Genomic DNA, 6670 nt, shown 5'->3' on the forward strand with positions numbered 1-6670 from the left:
AAAAAAAAAAAAAAAAAAAAAAAAAAAAAAAGAGGAAAACCTTAATCAGGAGGAAAAACTTAATCAGGAAGACTAAATTAAGTCATCTTTTGGTAAAACTGAAGCTGCAATTAAGGATGAGTCCATCTCTAATTAATGTTGAATTCTTTTAGTTTAACCTATATATCAGGTTGACCATATGAACCTACCACGTTGCTAAGTCTTTAAATCTATCCCTAGTACAATAAATAAATAAATATAAATCAATTGTTAGGAATTTCATATTGTTCAACTAGAAATTCAGAGTTCAAAATATGAGGAAGTGAAGAAATGTTTTGGGAAGATTTATCTGTTAGAGGGTAGACTGGGCTTGGCTGTATTAGAGGCTTGGAGATGATTAGGAACTCCTCCAGCAACCTGAGCATTCTTTCACTGTAGATCTCTAAAGAACAAGTTAATTCTAGGAGTTATGAGGGAAATTTTTAGCAAAAGTCAAATCTAAGAGTTGCAAAGGAAATTTTCAGCAAAACTTGATGATTAATTGGACATGAGAAAGAAAGAAAGCAAGAATAAGAAAGAGATGAATGCAAGATACTTAGCCCAGGAGATTGGAAGAATAGCAGTGCCATTGACAGCCGAAATTCTCCTTGATCTATGCAATAAATGCTTTCCTGAAAATGTGTGCAGCACAAAATTGTAGGTCATGATTTAAATGCACGTAAAACATTTGTGCTTTTGTTGGGATATTGTTTTGTTGCCTTAACAAAGATCAAATGATAGTGACTTAAATAAAATAATTTGTCTCTTATGAAAATATCTGAGTTGGTCGAGTGTACATAAGAGTAGGGCCAAACTGCGGAGGGACCCAGGTTGGTCTGTCCTTTTTTCTAATGTTGTCCTTATCATAATGGCAAAACTGATTGACCAGCACTTATTTTGTGCCAGCTGCAGGAAGAAAGAAAGAGAATGTTAAGGAAGGCAACTTCTATATAAACTCTATGACTCAGAGTTTTAAATATCATTTCTCCCTTATATCTAGTTGGCCAGATCTTGGTCACATGGCTAGATAGATCTCTTGCAATGAAGCCTGGGAAATGTAGTCTCTAGGGGTGACCATGTGTCAGGCTAAAACTTCAGGGGTTCCTATTTAAAGAAACAGCAGATATGAGACAATCAATAGTCTTCATAATCATTGTAACTTAGTGAGAAAGTCTTTTGTGAAACTTTTGAAAAATAATAATGGAAAAATCCAGATTTTAAAATATCAGGTTTTCCAGTATTGCCATGTATTTGTGAAGGGAAAAAATGTCACTTTCTTTTCCCCAAACTATGCTCCAGTGTCTAGAATTTCGACTTAATCAACATGTGAAGAAGGCATTGAAGAATTGTGGGCAAAATAGTTATCAAATCTCTGGAACATTTTTTGTAAGAGTATCATGTATCTTATTAAACATAATATGAACCAAGAAATAGCTAAAAAGAGATAGCTCCAAATGAAAGATATAATTGTCCAAGTGAATCTTTGGTTCCTTCTTTATCATCAAACTTGGGACATTTCCAGAGTTATGTCTTCCCCTGGAAGTACCACACTTTCATTCTAGCTGCAACTTCCATGTTTGTTTCTTTTACTCAGTTCCTCCTTAAAATTCAGCCTGAACACAAGTAGTAAACACTCTTTGTTTAGCTTCTCTTCGGGCAGCTAAGATAGGCTGGCATTCAAATCTGACTTAACTGGATATGATGGGAGAACCCAAAGTAAATAGAGAAAACAGACACACATAACAATGGTAAGGTTTTGGGGGTACTCTACAGAGAGTTCTGAGCCATGGGGACAATGGTGGGAGCACTAAAACAGAATCAGAGACTCTCCTTCCCAGCTCCCTGACATTGTTTCTAGGTGGGCTCTGGACACAACTTGTTTTTACAATCTCTAGGAACCTGGCCCAGATAGTTCTACCCCTGAATGAAAATCTTTGCCCACCAACCTGGGGAATCTAAAGACGAATTAAAAGACACTAGTCTGGTGCTGAGGTACTGACTGTGAGCAGTGGGTAGTGTCTCATCTTTCTTTCCACACCCATGACCAGCATAGTAACAAAGATGCGGCTGGGTCTGAATGTAATGTGTCTTAGGTAGAAATCTAAAGCTTTTCCTTGTACAAAGGATCAGAGCACAAATCAATGTTTTCCTATATTTAATTCCAGTTTGGGAGTTGAAAACCATACCATCTTGAATTGTCTGGGATTGGGATGATGGGCACTCTGATTAGCCAAAGTTTCATGACTTAGGTTACCTGTTCTGCTTGGCCCCACACACTCCAAATCAGGAGATGACTTGTAGACCTGACAAGAGCAGCAGACCAGTCACTCCATTTTCAAATGAGGAAGCTGGGCCCCAAAGAACCAGGCTAGCATGGTAATCTGGTGGCAGAGCTGCACCTGGAGCCCCAATCATACAATGCCCAGGTTTGTCCTTGTTTTACGACACTCCTCCTTGTGGCTTCGTACTTCTTCTCATTTTCATTAGAACCTTGGTCTCAAGGAAGCTTCAGAAGGTGGCTGTCACTTGGTACAGGTGACTCACTACTATCCCTGCTCCTACCTTTCCATTTGAATGGGACTTTTGTTAGTTCCCAGAAGGTGAACTACTTCCTTTATAGCCACGCCAGAACTCTGGAAATTTAGTATATCTGAAAACAAACACTATCTACTATTGTGTGAATGAATATCTCCCCAGAGTTCATAGTTAAAGGTTTGATGCCCAGGGTGGTGATATTGAGGGCTGCCATGGACTTGAAGAGGTGAAGCCTTGTAGGAGTCCCAGGTCATCGGGGACATGTCCTCAGAGGGGACTGTGGATCAGACACTCAGTCTCTTCAGATCAAGATGTGACCACTCGTCCTGACATGTACCCTAACCACAGTGGGCTGCCATCACTAAAGACCCACATGGTGGGGCTGGCTGATCTTGGACTGGAGACTCCAGATGTGTGTGCAAAAATAAACTTATTTCGTAAGTAGCCTGTGCCTGGTGTTTCATTATAGTGGCAGAAAATTGACTAATACATTGCCTGCTCCTGAGCTTACTTGTGGAGGCTCTGGGGACTTGAAGAAGGTAGGGTTGTTTTCTGTGGAGTCCCAAAGTGGGTCACAGACTCCAGAAATAACTTGTTGAAAGTGAAAGTAATGCTGCTTTATTCTTTTTAAAAGCTCTCCTCTGTGCCTCTTAGTCTCTCTCTCTCTCTCTCTCTCTCTCTCTCTCTCTCTCCATCTCTCCCTCCCTCCCTCCCTCCCTCCTTCTCCTTCCTGAATAAATTGTTGAAAGACTTTCTGAATGCCTGATCACCGGTTTTGAACAGATAAACCAAAAAGGCCAGTAACTCTGTGCCCCACACCTTAAGGTTTCCTTTACTGAAAATGACTCCTATTAAACAGACAGGATATAGTTTACTACAAGAGGACAAATTTATTTTAAAATAAATACCTTTGCTGGGTGTGTTGGTGCACACCTGTAATCCCAGCACTTGGAAGGCCAAGGAGGATTGCTGTGAGTTCCAGGCCAGCCTGAACTATACAGTGAAACCCTGTCTCAAAAAACATACATACATGTATAGATAGATAGATAAAATATTTTCATTTACCTATAATAATAACATTTACTCTTGTATTAAATTCCTGGGGAACTATAGAGAACTCTAAAGAGGTTTTAAAAAATATAATCCCACCATCGCTGACAGTGTGTTGATATATTATTTTTTCAGTCTTTTTTTCAACACAAACACACAGATAACTACCATATAATTGGAAGTACAGTAATGATTAAAAAGGAACCAAAGTTTCAGTTCACAAGAACACGCAAGAAAAGAGAGCAATGTAGCCCAAGAATTGTTGGCAGACATGTAGAGATAGATGCAAGAAAGCTTCATTTTTGAACTTAGGAAAATGAAAACTGCGCAAGGTATTCACGCTATCCTTGAAACTGGCTCTTTCCAGTGAAAATATCAATTTAAAAAATTTTAATGTATTTTGACACTGAGCAATTGTATGTGTCTATGGGGTACAGCGTGACATTTCAATACATGGGTACAATGGAAAAAATCACATCAGTTCACTTGTTGGTCAGGATCAAAAGAAGTGTTTGCCGTGGCTCTGATTACAGTTACTTTGCATTCTCTTGCTGAAGTGGAAGGAATCAGCGTGCTGTGGGACAGGGCTATGGCAACGCTAATGGAGGCGGCAGCTGGGGCAGCGACAGCCTGGACACGGGAAATCACAGTGGAAGGGGAGGCTCATGGCTGGCAGAAGTGTGTGAGCCTCTCATCCGTGTCACTGGGTTTAATATGTTAACTCTGTAGTAAAAGCTGCTTCTCTGAGCTCAGGGTTCATAAAAAGTGTTACTGGTCCTTGATGTTCCCAGTCAAGGATAGTAAGGAAAACAGAACACTGAAAGCTCACATTGATGGAAGCAAAGACCGAGCTAGGGGTCAGCCCAGTGCTCCAGCTCCTCCCCACCCTGACAGAACTGAACAGCTATTCATAACCCCTGGAGTGCTTCCAAGCTGTGAGTGTAAATTTACTTGTATCATCTTTGCAAAGAGGAACTGTGTAGTCCTCAGCACCTCCCGGTTGATTCAAATCGACTGTTTATTTGTTTAGTCCTATAATGATATTATCCACAGGGCTAGAGCCACACTGGGAGGATGAGGAATTCCTAGAGGAGGGAGGCTGCATGTGTTTATTGCCCTGTCAGCCCTTCCCGACAAAAGACAAAAGTTGCTGCGCTTCGTGTGTTCCCACACACATGATCCATATGGACAACATCGAGTATCGGTGCTAAGGGAGAAAAAAAAAAAGGATTACCAGAAATCAGGATGTTAGCTGCCTTGTGAGAAATGTGGAGAAATGCTCTCACAAGGAGCCTCTGATTAAACATCGCAATTTCAGAGCTGGAAGGAATTCTGAGACATTATCCATACCAAAGGAAAAAAGAGCCACCGGCTCTGGACTGACTGACTTAGGCCTGGTGCTGCTTTGGACTCTGTGCCTTTTTTTTTTTTTTTTTTTTTTTTCTTTTTCAAGCTTAGTGGTTTCTGATGCTGTCGCAGAAAAATCTAAGTTTCTCAGGGCAATGCCTATTTGGGGGACCATGATTTCCTCAGTACATTTATTTATAGCTCAGTTTCAATGCCGTTCTTAGCTTTGGGTGTATTATCAGCGCCAATTCGAGTTCATCTCCTCAGTGTCAGGCTGAAACCACCTAAAATGTGCTGCCAAATGGTTCCTGATTGGTTTTCTGGAAGCATGCACTCTGCAAGCTTTTTCTCCCTCAGGAACGTGCCATCCATCCAAGAAATACATGACTGGAAAGAAAGGGCAGAACGAAAGAACAGAGGGCTGGCAATCAGCGATCTTGCAGTGGCCCTGCACACTGACACCACCACCACTCCATTCGATCAGGCCCACCTGCAAATCTCATGCCTGTCATCGTCATCGGTATGCTGACAGCCAAGGGGAGGAAGGTAATGTGCATGGGATGGATGGGCTGTGGCCACAGACCTTGAGAAACAACACTGAGGGCATGCCCAGAACACCCTCGCAGAGGATGCCACGCCAACAGCCAGTGAGGGCGGGTGGAAGAGCTAGCAACCTCAAATGGCCTGGGCTCATTCTGAGCAGTGGGACAAGACAACCACGGTTGGATCATGAATAGCAGCCATTTGTGGTTCCCAAACAATGGAGACACTGCATGATCAAGGCCATGGAAAGGATATGATGAGCCACATCCGTCTTCCTGGCACTAGTTGTTACAGTGGCTCCGTCCAACTGACGCAGACCATTCCGATCTGAATCTAGCGAAAAGCCAAGCTGCCTAGATAGAACTATAATCAAATAATAGGGTACAGGAGGAAAATGTTTAACAAGTGAACTAGAAGTTCATTAGTCATCCTCAATTGCCAGGAATTGCTGGAAGAGGCAGCAGGAGTGAGGCTGCTGATGTTGGGATGTGGCCTCAGGATGGTACACGCCACACTTTGAGTTTGCTTTTTCTGTTCCTCTGGGTAGGAAAGAAAACCTGTGAGAGTCCCCTTTGCTAACTGGGTGTGAATGGGGTGGGGGGTGGTAAGGAGAAAGATGAGAAAAACTTTCCCTGGAACAGAGCAAACCTATTAACCAGAGGAGCTGTCACAAAGCAAAATACAGGCAGCTCAAGTCTTTTTAATGATCAGAACCAGGGTGCCTTGTGCAAACACAAAACAGTGCCCTGCCTGCCTGTTCAGGGTTAGAAACCTAACCGTTGTCTTCCTCCGTCCTCCTTCGTCTTCAAGTTCCCTACCACTTCCTAAGAGGGCCTGGCCCTGCCAGAAATCATTTGCAAATAAAGAGCCCTCAAAAATGTGCCCTGCCTTTGGCCAAAGAAGAGAACCTCTTTTCCAATAAATATTTGGCCGGGAAAGGGGAGAGGGGCCAAGAGTCACAGAGGGAGCCAGCGGCCTGGGTTTGTTTGGATTGCCCAGCCGGCGGCGCGGGAGCGGCCGAGCGCAGCTGACCACGGGCACAGATAGGTTAATTTCCACATGGAGCTGCAGAAACCCTATCCGCGGGTTGCGAAGCGCGGGTCAGCCCAGGCATGTTAATCTGTTTAGCATGTGCGCCGCACGGAGGAGCCAGACCACCGGGGCGCAGGAGGCGCGG

Source organism: Fukomys damarensis, unplaced genomic scaffold (assembly GCF_012274545.1).
Source record: "Fukomys damarensis isolate Sample0158 unplaced genomic scaffold, DMR_v1.0_HiC HiC_scaffold_1, whole genome shotgun sequence".
NCBI lineage: Eukaryota > Metazoa > Chordata > Mammalia > Rodentia > Bathyergidae > Fukomys > Fukomys damarensis.